Source organism: Suncus etruscus, chromosome 16 (assembly GCF_024139225.1).
Source record: "Suncus etruscus isolate mSunEtr1 chromosome 16, mSunEtr1.pri.cur, whole genome shotgun sequence".
Classification (NCBI taxonomy): domain Eukaryota; kingdom Metazoa; phylum Chordata; class Mammalia; order Eulipotyphla; family Soricidae; genus Suncus; species Suncus etruscus.
Genome location: NC_064863.1, coordinates 18,652,174 through 18,670,999, shown reverse-complemented (window position 1 = coordinate 18,670,999; position 18,826 = coordinate 18,652,174). Strand labels below are relative to the sequence as shown.

The 18,826-nt window shown below is 34.4% G+C and overlaps 1 non-coding gene across 1 annotated transcript; it reads left to right on the top strand.

Annotated features, from left to right (window-relative positions):
- The first annotated feature begins 1,496 nt into the window (after positions 1-1,496).
- LOC126033008 (U6 spliceosomal RNA) lies at positions 1,497-1,599 on the top strand. Its single transcript, XR_007504165.1, has one exon. It is a non-coding gene; the product is annotated as a U6 spliceosomal RNA (small nuclear RNA).
- Positions 1,600-18,826: the final 17,227 nt, after the last annotated feature.

Below are 18,826 nucleotides of genomic sequence, written 5' to 3'. Positions count from 1 at the left end.
CCTCCCAAATGTCTTGTTTGTCTCCTTGTCTCTTTCTCTCCTTAATAATTCTAAACAGTGACACGAGTTAATCTTTCTCTAGAAATATCATGAGTTCCCATTTCCCTTCATATTAAGTCATAATTTGTAAAGGTAAAGAACTTCATCTGATTGAAATTCCATTTCCAATGTGTTACAAAACCAAAAAAGTAATAGTAGTAACAGTTGAAATAGCAGCATTAGTAAGAGCAGCAATAACAGCACTAGTTTTAATAGTAGAAGTTGTAGTCGTGTAATAGTGTTGGTGGTGGTAGTGGTAGAAATAAAAATAGATATCATAAAAAAAGTAACAGCACTAATATAAGTGACATTTGTGAACTTGGGATAGACAACTAAAGGAAACAGGTTCTAGTCCACATATTGGGATTTTAATCACTACATTTACAGTTGTAAAAGAATAACCTGACCTTCTGCTTGCTATTCCATCATCCCAGGTGAGGCTAGCCTTTGGCCGACATCTTTGAGCCTCTTTGGAATCCCAGGCAGGTGGGTCCAGCAGCTTTCATATCCAACCTGTGCCACCACATCAACTGAAATATGTGCCCACTTTTGCATCTGCATGCCAGAAATACTCAGCAAATTCCACACTGCTCACAGTTATATTCTGTATCTCCAGCTTAATTCTTCAGCATATTCCAGGGTACTAAATACAAGGACTCATCATGAACACCACAGAAAAAAAAAAAAACCACTAGAAAACCAGTGGAGAAAACACCCAGTTTTCACTAACTAAAATCAATGAGCAAAAATATCATCCAAGACATCAACAACTCTAGTATATCTTCAGACAATGTCTTTAGTGACACAATTAGAAGGATATTAAATGGGTTCAAAGAATATAGCACAGGCAGCCATCAAAGCTCAAAAAATTATGAAAATTGAAATAAAAATAGAGTAAGAAATGACAGAATGAAGATCATGGTCATTTAAAAAAAAAAGTCAATAGAGGCCCGAGTGAATAGCACAATGGTAAGGTGTTTGCCTTGCACACGACTGATCTGAGATGTATCTGGGCTGGATCCCTGGCATCCCATATGGTCCCTTGAGCCTGCCAGGAGTGACTTCTGGGTTCAGAGCTAGGAATAACCCCTGAGTGCCACTGGGTGTGGTCCAAAAATAAAAAAATAAGTCAATAAAAGCTCTAAGGAACAGAATAACAGAAGTTAATTAAAAGATCTCTAAGCTCCAATATGAGAAGAAAACTACTAGAAAACAACAGAAGGTTGAAAAATATTCTGAAAAGAAATAAAAGAAAATCAAAGAGCTATGGGATCAATATAAGAGGAGAAATATAAGAATCATAAGTGTTCCTGATGTAAATATGATGAAAAAGTTAAATATGATGAAAAATCAATAAATATGATGAAGAAACACTATTTCAAGAAGTCATTAAACAGAATTTCCCAGAGTTGAGGATTTCAGGTACCTTCAAGAGGTCAAAAGTGTTCAGTGAATATTCGCTTTGGCAGCACATATACTAAAATTGGAACAATACAGAGAAGATTAGCATGGCCCCTGCTCAAGGATGACATGCAAATTTGTGAAGCATTCCATATTTTAAAAAAAAAGTGTTCAGTGAAAATTAACCCAGGAAAAATCTGAGGCACTCTTTCCTAAAAATGAGAAAATACACTAATATCTTCCTAAATATCTTGTTTGATATTGATATTTGTTACTGATAGAAACAGAATCTTGACAGCAACGAGATCAAAAAAGGAACTTACAAAGGAAAGCTCATAAGATGGACAGCAGAACTATAAAATGAGACTCTACAAGTCAGAAGAATATGGAAGGATTTAGTACAAAAACTCTATGAAATGAACACCCCCACCAAAAATATTCTATCCAGCTAAATTATTATTCAGATTTAAGGAGCAAATGGAACTTCATGGAAAGGCAACAGCATAGGAAATTCAGATCCTTGAAATCAAATTTGCAAGGATATTAAAAGAACCTCACTATTCCCAACCATATTTTCTATTTCTCCCTGTGAAGCCAGAGTTGTACATTGTCCCTACTAGCAAATAACATTTTTCTTAACCCATCCTTGAAATCATCTACCTGGGGTTGCTCTTGAAAGTAATTTGATCACCAGCAAACCTGCCCATTTTGTTAAGATTCTGTTTTACCATCATGAAGTTATGAAGTCACAATTAGATTGGATTTGTTAGCACAATGTCACATCTACTTTACAAAGTAAATATAATGCTGCCAATGTCCACACATATATATACTCAAAAATAAATATATAAGTGAATTAAAAATTTAAACAAATTATTTCATCTCTTTGGAGTTTAGCATCTTAATCATGAAATATAGAGTAAAGCATCAACTTTACTTCAAGTGATGTTTTGAAATAGTAAATGCTCAATTGACTGGTTATACAACACTTATTATATGGTATGCTATTTGGCATTTCTTGTTAAATGATTTCAATACCCTTTGAGGTAAAACCTATAATTTTCTTGCCAATTTATAAAAATAGGAAAATAAAGCAAAGAGTTGCTTCTAAAAGTAATTGAGACAAGTTAGACAAAATTATACATCACAAAAATGGTTAGATGGTCCTAAAATGCAAAGAACTATATCCCAAAGCTTGCTTCTTAACAACTATTATTCAATTACTTCTATATTCACTAAAAATGTCACTCTTTCTGTTTATATTTTTGTCACTCCTTCAATATCTAGAGCACATTTATTTATTGTCAGTGAAACATTCTTTGAATTGCTTGTTAGTAAGCATATAGTAAATTTTAATCTTGATTTTAATTTGTTATTTCAAATACATCACATATTGTTTGTAAAATATTTTTATAATACACAAGGGACAGACTCTGTCTCATACGCATCTGTGTATAAACAATAAGTAAATACAACATTTTTCTTCAACATAGAAGATTGTCAGTGCACTGCTGTTTCTTGAATGAGGTTATAATGATAATGATATTAGAAAATCAAATGTATTATAGGCATAAAGGTATTTTATATGAACATAGGTGAAGCTAGGTAAATAATCTATACTGTTGTCAAAAGACATTTGTTAAATGGCTTTGTCCAGTCTAACACTTGACTTATTTCTTTGATAAAATGCTGTGTGATTTTTGGTGGTATCTTTTTGCTGCCATGCTTATCATCAAAATTATAGCTAAAAATATGCTAGCAAAATATTGAACTGGTCTGCCTCACAGGAATGATAATTTCCAAATCAGATAATGCATGTGAAAGAATTTCCCAAATAAGCAAAAGGAACCCCTACCAATTTATGAGGGTTATAATTCATGGGAGAGCTTTTTAATTTCAAATTGTGAGCATCGACAGAGCAGGTATTTTCTTCATAAAGGGCTTTTGATCACAACTATAAATTTTTTAACTTGCTTCCCTTTAACCTTAATTAAAGTTACTGGGTGTAACAATAAAAGGAAAACAACAAAACTGCCTTGAGCTTGTGATTCATGTGTACTCGGGTTCACTCGCCAACTTGTTCTTTGCCAATTAAAGAGTGCTCTGGGGAGAGGCATCAGCAGCAAATTCTCAGGGCTCTCCCTTCAGGAATCAGGACCAAATTTTAGCTAGTTCATCTGGTGATGTGGAAACACAACATAAATCAATCCTTACCAAAGAGTCTCAATTACTCTACGTATTTGCCTTCAATGGTGGCTGATTTGAATTCACCTGAAAGCAATGAGCAATTATGAGATTTCCTGGATCTCCTAGTCTACAACCTACTCTTCAAAGTCAGGCATTTAAAGTTCCAGATTTGCAAAGTAATGGGCTACACTCATAAGCTATACGTTCTCCACCAGTAACCAGATTTATTCACAGATACTTGCTAGAAAGTGATACTGATTCATTATAGGGGCCATTCTTAAGTTCAAAGATTTTTTTAAAAATAGCAGTATTGTTAGAATCACTCATTTACTAGTATCTAGAGGCACATAAAAGGTAAAGAGGCAATTAGATGATGAATGCGGGACAGATAGTTGTGCAATCTCTCTGAAAATAAACTCTTCAACATGAGGGAAGTCATGGACTATGGATTATCTTGGAGAATTACTGATCTACGACGTCCACAGAGGCATCCTTTGTGCACACCAAAGACCTCTGGGATCATTGTTCACACCAGTGTAGTTCAAGTGAGTTAATGAAGCAAAATTTTAATTCATTAAATAACTCACACATTTTTGAGGCACTATTATTGTCAACAATCCCCTTATTCCCATATAATATTGAAGCATAAAGGCTCATTACCATTTTACCAAGCCAGAACTTTTATCACTTCAAATTTGTCCGCTGAGAAAGAGAAAAGGGACTAAAAAATAACTTTAAGTGTTTTTCTTTATCTTCTACTTTCCAAATTTAATTCTTTTTTCAAAGAAATGTTTATATGGGGTCCCAATGGATGTTTTTGGCTGGTCAAGTCCATAGAAGCAGTGAAAAGGAGTACAAAGGCAATTATCTACATAATTTGGGATAATTTGCTTCCACCTGAACTGTAATTTAGACAATAATGGGAATGAGTGTTCCAGAAGGACATTAATTGTATATAAAGCAAGTTTTCTGAGAGTAAGAATTTTATTCTATTTTGCTCTGCCTCAAATTCTAAAACACAGGTCGGTGTGCAATAGGTGCTCAACAAAATTGTAAATGAAAGCACTTCTTTGCTCTGTGAGCATTTACGGCAAAATATGAACTGTTGTTATATTTAAAGTATGAAGCTTTTACATACCTATACAGAGACATTATGACTGTAGGGAAGCTAATATACCAACTCCTAACAAAATCATTAGTCATGTTTAATTGATGAGAGTACATGAAATAGAATCGCAGGTCATTTCCAATATTCTATACTTTATGAACCATAGCCATCATGCTATATATTAGATGTCTAGACCTACTCATCCTACATAACCACAGCTTAGCATCTTTTATACATATCTTTTTTCCCAATCTCTTAGTTCTTGGTTCCTATCATTATATTCTGCTTTTATGTTTTTAAAATTTTATATTCTACATATAAGAAATAAAATGCAAATTTTCTCCTTTCTATATTCATCTTATTGTTAGCATTTTGCTTTTATGATTCTAGTCAATTGGTGTTGTTTGTTTTTGACTTACATTTTATATTGTCTGCTGATTAGTGATGTGGAGCATCTTCTCATATACCTGTGGGATAATTGTATGTACCAAATAAAAACATGTTTATTAAAATAAATGATACAGGGATCTCCAATTATTTAAGCCCTAATTATATTACTACATGAACACATAATATCATGAGATGCATCATAATTATTTACATCATTTAAATGTGGCCCAAACATAGAAAATGAATTGACTTTTGTGTGTACAGAACATTTAAAATTATTTTTTTCATTGGAAAAATTTTTATTATACTGAATCTATTTCAGTTTTCCATAGTTTAAGACCATAAGATAATGCATGAAATAATTGAAAGAATTTAGATGCTGAGGTTAGTCAGGCTTTGGACAAGCTCTGGCATTAAGGAATCATAAAATCCTGGCAAGTTAATGACATGCGAACTTTCTATTCTTTAAAAATGTAGAAAAGATATTTGCAAGAATATAGAATTTTAATGTGGTGGTATAAAATAATCTGTCCAGCATTCAAACATACATCTTATTATTTTATTAATGTTAAGATTATTTTTACAAACACATTTTAGTGAATTGTGCTACAGGTCAAAGCCCCTAATTTTATAGATAAGTTTTAGGTACAAGTCAGAAAGAATTAGTAGTGGGGAAAAGCAGTTACAATTATTTAAATGGACAAAGAGAAATTATGTTGGTGAATGGGGTATGAATTATCTCTTCCAGTAAGGTTCAATTTATCTCAATTTTTATACAAAACTTGTAAGGACATGATACTTCAGACATTCTAATCATCTTGAGAGATTTATGAAGCATATCTCTAGCCACCTTGAGTAGTTTTCATGGCCTTTTCTGCTGAACTTCACTGTAGTGTTTTACATAGACAATAAAGTTGAGAGGCAAGTCAATTTGCTTCTAAACTTTTTACAAAATAAATTGTCTGCACTGGAAACAAAGAGGCATGCCTGGAAACAAACCTTTCTGATATTTTATAACTTTATAGCTTGGGTAAGAAATGAGACTTCCCATAGCAGTCAGATTTCATCATTGATTCATTGATTCAACCATTTATCTTTCAGCTAGTTACTACGTTCTTAGATTCCTGTTGAGTTCTGGGAATTGAGAGATTATTAACAATTCTTCCTCTTTTTCAAAATCTGGATGACTTTTTTGACTCTGGAGAAGACTGTATTCTCTTTTGAACACATCTTGCTCTTTCACTCCTCTCTTGTCTAAGTAAGTTTCTTTAAATAAAAATGATTTTGCTTCACTAAAAATAAAAAATATATACTATAAAAAGCTAACTGAAAACTGCCATTTCAGGACTCAGAATATTTCTTCTTATACTAGAGGCAAAGATAGACATACCACTCTAAACATAAGAGAAAATACCTCTAACCAGAATGAGTCTTTCTCAACTGAGAACATTGGTTTTGAGATGATTTGCACCTAGCTTACAATTTAGAAAAATATTTATGATTCTTCAGGCCATTACAGAAAAGGAATAATTCAAAGAGCCTTTGGCTTGAAAGCATCACTACTATTAGTGACTTAGAAAGTAAAGGGACAGAAGGGAACTTCACTGTTTAGGTTAAAACTGGTCAGAACCCACCCAGTATTTTCCAGACCTATGTCTGCTTGTCATACTTCTACACATACTTCAGAAGGAACTTAAAAGTATTCCAAAACAATTCTGTTTTCTTCATAACTAAATTAATTAAATTCTAAGCAACTAAGAAATGGATTAAGATTCTAGCAACATTTGGTGGCAGAAAAATGTTAGAAGGATCTGCAGTTTTTATAATTGTTACCAGATATCCTATGCCTGGATTTATGGAAAACCATGATCCAGTCTTTCTGGGTTATGAGAGGGAGGATGACTATTCACCACCAGTCCAGGACTCTCATTAAAAACCTGACCTTCCTCACTCCCATCCCCATTAGTCTGGATAGATTAGTGTCTTCCATATTTTACTTTGTCCTTTTTGTTTGTTTGTTTTTGTTTTGGGGCCTACAATCAGCCAAGCTCAGGGGTTACTCTGGCCCTGTGTTCAGAAATCACTCCTGGCAAGCTCGGGGGACCATAAGGGATGTCAGGGATTGAACCTGGGTTTGTTCCAGGTAAGTAGTGTGAAGGCAAACGCCCTGCTACTGTGCTATTACTCCAGCCTCTTTATCCTATTATTTATTAAACCAAAAACAAGGTATTAATCTGTTTTGCTTACTAACCTTCCCCACGTCTCTATAAGTGTGTAGAGAAGAATACAGTACACACTTCTTTAATGAGTGGCAAATCCCTCTCTCAGCTCTATCTAATCAATTGTTGAAAGACCTGAAGCATTCATGTACAATTGGTTTCTAATTCCTCAAAGCACTAAATTCAGCCCTGAGGTATGCCTCAAAATTTTCTGGAATTCCCCTTCCTCTAAATTTCCCACAATTTAGTTTGAACTCCCTCTGGTGGTGAGTCTAGTATATCCCTATCTCATTTACAAGCCGGGGGGGGGGGGGGGGTCTGAAATGAACAGCATTTCCCAAGGGAGCATTAAACTTCATCTTTAAGAGATTATTGCTTTGTGCAAGAAAGCACTATAAAATAGAGTGAACCTTATCATTGGTTTCACTGTGGTAGAGCCTGAGAGTAAAGAACAGAGATTGAGAAAACTCCTGGGCTGAGATAGGCTGATGACTAATGAACTAGAAGATATCTGGGGTGTGTAAGCTTTAATTGTACATTTCATTGCTTTTACTATTTTCTATTACATCTTTATAGCTGGCTACCCATATTTTCCAAGAGCCTATACTTGGCAGTGAGAATTTAAGAAAATAAAACGAACCTTTCAACTTCTTTGGAAACTTCTTTCCCTCTTTAATAGAAGATTTTTTCCCCTTTCTTCCCTGAAGCAGTGACACTTTCAAAAACAAGCAGACTAAATTGATATACAAAATGAAAAGGAAACTTTTTAATAGCTCAGTTATTTTCTCCTTACCATTTAAAGCATCTCACTTCCTCATAGTTCAGCATAAGGTCATAGCAGGTGGCATCAGATTGATACCTAATTATTTATTATAAGTGACATATTTGCAAATAATGACCTTTCTCTAATATCATGAAGAAGTTCAGCCACTTTATGCAAAAAATAGATAGTATATTTAAATACTGAAGAACTTGATTATCATTCCTTTCAAGAAGTTTTTAAGTTAGAAAGATTGGTTTAAAGCTCATATGGACCAAATATACTCATGCAAACCTAAATAGTAAAGAAAAAGTAAAAAAAGATCATAAACATTTATTGAATCTCAATACATGTAAAATTATCTCATCAATGAATCTTATAGTCATTTCAGCTTGTCTTCAAGAAAATCCTGTTTATTTCTAGTTTCATTTCACCAAAGAAGTAATTAATTTCTTTTTTATTTTTATTTTAACCAAAGTAGGTTACAAATCTTTCACAGTAATATTTTAGGTACATAGAGACATTGAACTGGGCATTCCCACCACCAATGTTGTCCTCCCTTCACCCCTGTTACCAGCATGCATCCCATATCCCTCTCCTTTACACCCAAGCTGCTAGTATATGTGGTCCCCTCTGTGTTTAGCTTGTTGTAGATTGGGTTTTGATTCTGTTGTGGCTGGCTTTGGATTTGGTGTTTAAGTCTGATCATTTTTTTATTTCTACATAATGTTCATACGATTGTTTGGTCTTGGTACCCTCCAATATTTCTTCCTCCATTTGTGAGGCAGAACAAGATGGTTCAAGTTATGTGGTTCTGTTTGAAGGAAAGAAAAAAAAAGAATAATAAAATAAAATGGGGCAAATATCAAACAAGCAAAAAATGGGAGGAGTCCTTCTAGAGGCTATAAATATCAATTTAAGAAAAGAGAAAAAGGAAGAAAAACATAACAACGATACAAAAAAAAAGGTCAAACAAAAAACTCAAAAAGCACCACAGCAATAAAGACAACAACCACACAATAAGCACAGTCTTGAAATAAAAACAAAACAAAGCACAACAAAAAACAATAACAAAACTAAAAAAATTAATTTGTTCTTCTCTCTTTTTTATTTCTTGCATAGGACAGTAAATATTGGGAAAATTAGAAAGGGAGTTCCCTTGGTCTAAGAAATACAGGGTTTCTCCACCCTTGAAGTATACTGTCACCAGAATAACAACAGGTTCCGTACATGTTCTTTGACTCTATCCTAGGTACTTTTGTGGTGTCTGGAAACTTTCTGCTCCATCGTGGATGATAAAATCATGCCTCTGTAGCTAGAGATCTTGGTTTAAGAGTCTTCTTGCTGAGGCCACCTGGGCAATGCGAAACAGAGCTAGGATAAAACTCCAGGTCTGTGGAAAGTAGTATAAATGGAGGTGATCATTGGGAAATATTAGTCAAGGATAAGAAATGCCCAATCCATTAGAAGAATGAATTCTAAAAACCTATTGGACATTATGGTGCTTTAGTTAGAAATATTATATCCAGTAATGTACCATATCCTGGTTTATATTACAAAGAGAGCTGATAATTTATTAAGTGTTACAACAGAAAATGATAATAACTAAGAAGTTAAGAGGAAACATTTAATAGTACAATCTGGCAACATGTATATATTAACTATATGTTACTCATTGCGTACCTATAAAACCTTAATAATGCTGTTTTTTATGTGAAGCAATGTTTGTCTCACCAAATATTTTTTCTTTGAAAAGGTTTCTTCAAAAAGTCATCATGTGAACTAAAAAGGTCTTAACATTTAAATTAATAACATCACACAGCAAATAAGTTTGTTATAATTGACCTCTCACAAACCTCAACTTAACATTAATGGATACTTACAAGTAATTTCTTAGATCTATGTAAAATTTCCAAGAGCTGCCCTCTTCTGAAATATTAGCAGATGAAATTTATTTTTTTCCTGTAGGTATCTTGCACACCAAAGTCTTCATTGTCTTAAAAATTATCAGATCTGCTGCTCTCTAATGCCTTTTGATAAAAACTGAATAAATTTTCAGCATGACAAGACAGAGCTAGAATGAGTTTAGGACAACCTCTTTTATCCATTTCTGTCAGTGATAGGAACATTGAGGTCCAGAAGAGCTTTAAAAAATTTTAGCATATCTCAGGTATGGGCTAAAATCTGATATCATAAGGAACCTCAAAATATCCACAACATCAAAACCAAACATTCCAACAAAAATAGGAAAGAAGAGCTGTACAGAATTTTTCCATTGAATATATAAAGATCGTCAACAGGCCATGTGGAAAAAATGCTCATCCTTGCTAACTGAATAACGCAAATTAAAATGACAATAATGAGAATGGTCATTACCAAAGATGCCATAGGAAATAATAACTAGGTCTAGTGTGCTGAAAAGTGAACTCCTATTCAATATTGGTAGAAATGAAAATTGGGTCCATCTCCATAGAAAATATTAAGAATATTTCTTTTAAAATTAAAAATATAACTATCATAAGATTCACAAAATATAATTACTATATAAAGATAATATGATGCAATCCTAGGTATCTATAAAAATTTATAAAACTAATTCAAGAAATAAATACATATTGGCATTCCTGGCAGCACTCAAAACAATCCAAGTGCCCAACAACAGATGGGCAAATAAAGAACACATGGCTTATACTTCCAAAAGAAAGCCACTTAGCTACAGGAAAGATGATCTCACCTGCTTTGTTGTCATGTAGGTAGAGCTAGAAGAAATTGCGCTTGCAAAGTAAATCAGAAAAAAAATATAAATATTGTTGATCTCACTTGAATTTCAAAAAAAATGCAAAACAATACATAATAGCCAAAGAAATATTTAGACTCAGACCACAGAATTGGAGTTACCAATGTCAGGTTGACAGTGGTGCAGGAGAGGTGGGAACTGGTATTCTGATGGTGAGTAACATTGTACTTCTACATAAGTACAATTTTGCAAACCAATACTAATTTAACCAATATTAACCAAAAAACTGACACAATCTTTCACATAGTACGTTCTTAATCAATCTCTGTCATATCATGATAACCTAATCAGGGCCAAATGCAGTCCTAGAAGACATCAAGCAACATTGCCATTTGGGCCCTGCTGATCCCTAGTAAGAATGCACTTCTCATAATGCTTAGAGCAGATCCTCTGCTGATGGCACCTAATCACCATCCAAAAGGGTCTCCCTAATCTCATGAGCAATAAATGCTTGGTTAGGCCCTTCAAAAATCAAAACTATTTTGGTTTGTTTGGGGGCCACATCTGGTGGTGCGCAGGGGACTACTCCTGGCTCTTTATTGTTATAATATTAATTTGATATTATTTGACTTTATGAAAGGGTCAGAGAGATGATTTAGAAAGAGCTTAACATACTTATAAATAAAAGTAGGAAAAATTTTACCCTAATCCGAAAATGTAAAAAATTCTGTTTTTCTACCCTAATAAATCAACATTAGAGTTTTCAAGATAATAAAACATTTTCAAGAGCTGTTTTTACTCATTCTCAAGAACAAAATAAAAATCCAAACAATGTATAGTTCTAATTTACTCATTGAATCCTTAAATAGTATAAGAATGTGAGAAGGGGTGTGTTTTTTTATAACTAAAACCCAACTACAAACTGTTTGTAGTCATGTTACTTAAATAAAGGTATTAATTAAAATCAAAGAATTTGAACTCTGAAAATTTTTCACAATCACTTCACTTTCATCATCATGTGCTATATGTTGTCTTAACATTCCTTTGTATTACAGTTCACAAGAAATGTTTATTATTTTCTCAAACAAAACAAAACCAATACAGTTCAATATTGTTAAATCATATGTAATTCCCATTATTTTTATTGGAAAATCATAATTCCTCAGCCTTACAAGTAAGTAAATGCTCCATTATAACTTGTAAATATTTTCATCAGCAAAACTCAGAACACTCAATGATACAATACAAAGACTCTTCCATTGTTTATTAGTACTAATCTTCTATTGCTTATCAGTATATCAGTATTTATTTCACAATATCTGTTTTAAAACCTAAGGAAGTTATGGTCAGAATATTAAATTGTTGGAAAAAATGACATTGTCCTTATTATTAAAAACCATCATGAGTAAATGAATCATTTCTATGGCTTGGGTTAGGTGACTTTTACTGAAAGGGGGAGGGATGGATGTTAGAGATGGGAGTAGAAATAGAGGAAAAATCAACAGCTGGGAAAAGCTGAGAGTCAACAGAAATAGAAGGGGGCACTTGACTGCTGAAGTAGAGAATCCAAAAGAAGTCAAAGTTGCCCCAGCATTTCTTCCAGCTGTAAAATCAGTCCAAGATCAGATTAAAAACATCATTAATTTCAATGTAATGAAATATCATTAATAAGATGCCCTGAAGTGTGTGTTGCTTAGAGATAATAGAAGCCGCTGGGCATGACCTATGGGGAGACTATATCTGAGAATCAACACAGACTCTGAGTTCCTCCATAGAGCGAGGAAAATCCAAGTTGTGGACTAAGTTAACTTAGTTTATTGACTCCACAGTTCTTTCAACAACACCATCTGCAATAAAAGAGACAAGAGAAGATGGTGCAAGGTGGCCATAAAATTTATCTCCATTGAATCAATAGAAAGAATTGCACTTCCTCCGGCCAATTCAAGCTACCAATTCTCCTTAACCAAAATTCCTGTGGCTGAGTTGTGATTGGGCATGCCTTTATAATAGTTTTCATTCTATACTCAGCTTTTTAAAATAAATCAAATCAAAATTGCACTGGATTGCACTGGCTTAGAGCGATGCTAACATTTGCCTTCAGAAGTAAAGCGAGCTAGGGATCTTACTCCCTGAGCTTGTCACTCAATTGTGACAATCATTGGCTAAAGAGAATGCGAAGCATTCAAGTATAGCAAATAAGAGCAGCAGCGTCTTTTCCACTGAATTTCTCTTCAATTCTCTCTGTCTTCCCCTCTATTCTTTACAAGATCTCTCCATAAATAAATAATGAAAAGAAATTTTAAGTAGGATGCTATTACATTGTACTCTTCCCTCTGGAAGATAATTTGCTTCAACTGTTTTCCCACACCTCTCTTCCTTCCTAGCCTACATATGTATATGTAATTCATCCTTTGAGATACCACTCATATGAATCCCCCTGATTCTCAAGTCTAATTTAGTGGGTCCTCTTCACAGTTCCCTAGGAATCATATGCACCCCTCTATCCTTAGAGTAATATTTGGTTTGCATTGTTACTATTACATTGTACTAAGAATTTAGCTGCCTGTGCCCTATGCATGTTAGTGTCGTAAGCACTGAAACTGAAAACAATGCATTTTATCTGAAAGTATTTAGCAAATAAGGAATGGAGGAAGAAAAAATAAGAGGGAAAAAATAGAAGCAAGAAAGAATGAGACTATATGTGATGCAATTTATGTTTTCATCCCAAGACATGCTAGTTTTCTCACCTGGAAAGTGATAAAGTGGCCACTTGAAATTTGGAAGAGTAGTTTTCTGCAATGCTAGTCTTGGAACAATTTCATTGAGGCCTAACATCGGGCCAAAAAGAGGCAATTAAAGGGAGTACTTTAGATAAGAAATAGGCTTTAAAAATAATCCAATCAGCAGAATGCATCTCAAAAGATGTGCACAGATCTGAGCCACTATCTTGAACAGTTGGGAAGGAGCATGTTCAGCAGTGAAAAAAATCTCTAGAGACTTGGCCAATATGAACTCACAGATGTTCCTGTTGGAGTCAGCTGATGAGTTTCCTCCATAGCCATGTATAACCAGAGTCCTTAGTTCACCTCCAGGGCATGACCTACTCAGTTTGTGCAATTTAGGCTTATAAGAGAGTGAGAGAGAAAGGGAGAGAGAGGGAAAAAAGAAAGAAAGGAAGAGAAAGAGAAATCAGGAAAGGGAATAAAATGAAAAATAAAATGAAAGGAGTAAAGAAAAATATGAGGAGGAAAGGCAGGAAGTGAGAAAAAGATAAAGGTTTCTGTTAACTACAACTCACATCTAAATATCTCTTAATATCTTGTTCTCTTTTCAGGAAGTGGAGTTTTTTGTTCAGTCCATAGATAAGGTAATAGAGTTGCAATAATTTTTAAAAGTTGTTATGAGTTATGCACACAATTACTGCCTGGCATTGGCCCTGAAGTATACAGCCCTGTCCCTAGGTCACTTCTGGTTCTATTTTTTTCCCTTTATCTCCATAATCCCTCCTTTATTTGTTGATTGACACTCTTGGCTTTGGTGCAAACTGTTACCTCAATTCACCACAACCAGAATGACGTAGACATTCTACCTATGCCTTATGTTGCATCTAGTCTGCTCCATTGTTTATCCTCCTATTCTTATTGTAGTAGATGTGTAATCCATGCTCAAAGTTTATTATCAATTTATTCTGTCTATACCATAGACCTCTTTCTCTAAAAATTATAGATTAGTGATATTATCCAATATTTCTCCTGCCTCTGCCTTATTTCACTCAGCATAAGGCCCTTCAGTTCCATTCAAGTTGCTGTGAACTGCATGACTTCATTTTTATGACCTTGCTCTTTCTATAGAAAAGTCATTATTGGAAACAAGAATGCCCAAGGAATATATTTACTTGTTGTTTTATAGTTTCTCTTCACTTATCATTCTTCTTTCCCTGTCAGAAAAATCCCTACAGAAAATCCAAAACAAGGGATACAGGGAATAAAAAGGGCCTGCTTTTCTCATCAAGGGAGTTCTTATTTTAAGTAGAATGGTTAGAAGGAGGTAGAGAAGAAATAAATAATTTGTTGAGTGTTGACACTGCAACAAAGCACTTTCTATAGTGCATCTCGTTAATTTCCAGTTTCACAAGTTACCTTCCAGTTACCATCAGCAATTTTGAGTGTAAATGAAAGCAAAGGGATTTCAAACTAACTTGCTTAGGTCATCCAACTAGTGATAGAAACAGAACTTGAGTCTAAGCCTTGAAAAATGAAAAAGTCATGCAAAGTATTCCTGTCATAAGTCTCACTTGCTCAATCAATCCTGTCATACTTGTTCTAGATCTCTTTAACTGAAGTTCTATGTATCTGTGCCAGGAGAAAGGGAGAGGTGGACTTGATAGCCTGTAGTGATAGACTCAAATCTCAGGGATGCCTAATGGGAAGGATAATGATGCATGAGTCTGGATCTACAACTTCTGGTTACAAGTGGCTTCCTGGGTTTCATGTAGGACCACAAAGAGACATTATGACATTATGGCACTTGCTTTGTATCCAACCAATTCCCACTCTGCATATGGTTCCTGGGCACAGACCTGTGAGTAGCCTCTGAAGACTACTGGTACAGCAAAAAATCTAACAAAAACTATAAATAAAAATTATCTTTAAAAATGATGGCTAGAGGCCAGAGAGGTAGCTCAAGCAGTAAGACGTTTGCCTTGCCCGAGCTAACCTAGGACGGATCTCAGTTCAATCCCCCAATGTCCCATATGGTCCACCAAGCCAGGAGCGATTTCTGAGTGCATAGCTAGGAGTAATCCCTGAGTATCACCGGGTGTGGGCCAAAACCAAAAAATAAATAAATAAAATAAAAAATAAAGGGGCCTGGAGAGATAGCATGGAGGTAGGGCATTTGCCTTGCATACAGAAAAATGGTGGTTCAAATTGCGGCATCCCATATGGTCCCCCGAGCCTGCCAGGAGCGATTTTTGAGCACAGAGCCAATAGTAACCCCTGAGCACTGCCAACTGTGACCCAAAAAACAAAATAAAGTAAAATAAATTAAAATATAAATGATGGTTAAAATCTGGCCTCACAAAAAGAAAGGTATACATTCTCTTTTCTTTTCACCATTAGGGTATTCATAATATAGGATTGTAATTTACAGGATTATATAGTTGATCCATCCACTTAAATCTCAAAGATACTCCTGAAAGTTATACTGAATAAAGATGTGAAATGTGGAGAGAAAACTAGAATGTAGAGTGATAAAAAAGTGTTTACTTGTAGCACATGTAATTGCTGAAGAATTAACAAATATGGTTCCTGGACTATAAATGACTATAGCCTTTATTTTTCTTATTATTAATTTTAATTTTTATGCAATTTTAAGATCACAAGCAGTTTGAAAATACAGCTTTTTTTGCCCTAATGTACAGCATCCTTTATAACTAATTGTTATTAGCATAGAAATACATTGCATATAAATTTGCAAATTTATGTGATATTATATAATCCAATGTCATTTTTACAAGAAGAAAACTAACACTTTTTAAAATATTTATAAGATATTCTAAAAATGTTGGGAACATGCAAAATATACCAATTAAGATACTCAAAACCTAAAAATTATTCATTATACTGACCATTTTATAAGTTTATGAATACTCAATAGCTTATTCAAGATTAATTGATGTCATAACTCTATTATATCTAAATCATTTTCTCTCCTCTATTATTTTCAGGTTACTTTAATTTCTGGCATTAGTTTTATATTTTAGTTGATATTTTCTGATATTTCTAATTTGAAATGTTATTAAAAATAGGCAAAACAAAAGTGTAGTTAATAATATCTAAGTATATTTGTAGCTACTACTTAGATCAAGAAATAAGATTGTCACCAAACCAGAAGTCCCCATAACCTATCCCATATGCATCTATTCTACTCACCTTATTAAAAACAATATGCATAATTTCTAATACAGGTGAGTGTTGCTATTTACTCATTGTGTGCTTTTTACATATATAATGCACTAAATATGTTTATATGAGCATTTTTATTTGCTTTGTTATTTGTGTGCATTTGTGTGTCTGCACATGATTTTATTTTTTGTTTAGTCTAGGGATTGTTATGTATTTCTACCTAGCTTTAGTTGGTAACAGTGTGTTCATTTTCATTACCATATAATATTCAGTTAGTAGGTTGATTTTTATATCTTTTTGCCATTGTTATTTGTAATTAGTGTCAGTAGTTTTTATTACTCCTTACATTTATAGTGAAGCTATTCAAGACCAATTTTCACACTGAGTTGAATTTCAACTATAAAATTTGCTAAGCAGGAAACTTTGACTTTGTCCAGAAGCATCAATCACAAAGAATGAGACAGATACATTAGCTTATTCAGGTAGCAAGCTATCTGTGACTTTCTGGCTTTTATTTGATATAACATCCATACCCCCATCATTTCAGTTATGTATTAAGTTCCATTATGAATTATTACATAGAATAAACGATAAGCTATTAGAACAGTAATGGGCAGAGGGACATACAGTAATAAGCAATAGTCTTAGGTTTGTGGGAATGCTGTGCTCTTAGTAGAATCCCCCCTTCTGTGCTCTCTGTTTTGTAACTTCCATAACTATGTTACCAATCTACAACAAGCTGTACAAATGGGGACCAGTTACACTAGCATTCTTGGGGGTAAAGGAGGGAGATATAGGATGCATGCTTAGAACAGGCGTGGAGGGAGGACAGCACTGGTGGTGGGAATGCCCCTATTCATTGTAACTATGTACCTTAAATATTACTTTAAGTGATTTGTAATTCACGTTGGCCACAATAAAAATAAAAAAGAATAAATCGAAGAATTGATTTTAGATAATTAAAAAAAAAGACTGAACTCTTCAAGCAGGATATTTCCTTATTATTCCAACTTTTGCAACTCTCTTTTGCCCTTTCCCTAAATTTTATTCACCAAGGATATTGTCCAGATCTTAGAGCTGGTTTTGTAAGCAATTTAAGCCACCATGTGATGATTACATTCACATCTCTTTTTCTGCTTAGCTTCTTCTCTCCAGTCACAAGTCAACCCTGTAGTTCCTTGCAGAACCCTATAAAGAAGCAGATTAAGAGTATAAAATCTCGAGGCCAGAGCAGAGCACGGAGCTGTTCTATCCCTTGGCATCCCATATGGTCCCCCAAGCAAGGAGAGATTTCTGAGCGCATAGCCAGGAGTAACCCCTGAGCATCACCAGTGTGGCTGTAAAGTCAAATAAAAAAAAAGTATAAAATCTGGAGCAAGATAACTTTCTACATCTTGATCATCCACCTTGAACTGTATGATCTTCATACATGACTTACTCTTTCTAGACCTTTTTATATGATTAATATCAGCCTAAAAATAATGAATATTTTAGTATTATTTAGCACTTAGCAGCATATAAGAACCTCAATAATGAATTGCATCAAAAATATTCTACATTTAGAAACACATAAGCTTGAATGTTAGTATCTTTGATGTAGGTAACATGATACCTATTGGCTCCATTCCTGTTATTGACAGATATTTAAAAATTGAACTGATCGAAAGTTGGAAATCAATATGAAAGGCTAAAAAATATCATCATAAAAAAAAACCGGCTATCCTTTGCAAAAGCTGGCTCCCTGTGTGTGACACCAGGCGGGGAAAATCCGCGAAAGTACACCGGCCCAGTGGGGCTCAGCTGTGAAAGACTGTGAGTGTGACCTGTCTATGTCTGTCTACTGTCCTCTTGCGTGAAACTCTTGCGAGTGGGGCAAAAAGAGGCTCAGAGGAGCACGGCCGCTCCGCTTCGCTACGCGGCCGTGCACTCTTTCTAAGGAAAGAACTCCATTGCAACAAGAAGGAAAAATCACACTAAGAACGGCGCTATATCACAGAAGCAAACATTTCTCTCTGGACTGTCTTCTCTGTTACATGCTCGGGCCTAAGATTTGACCCAGTGTGAGGCTTCATCCACGGA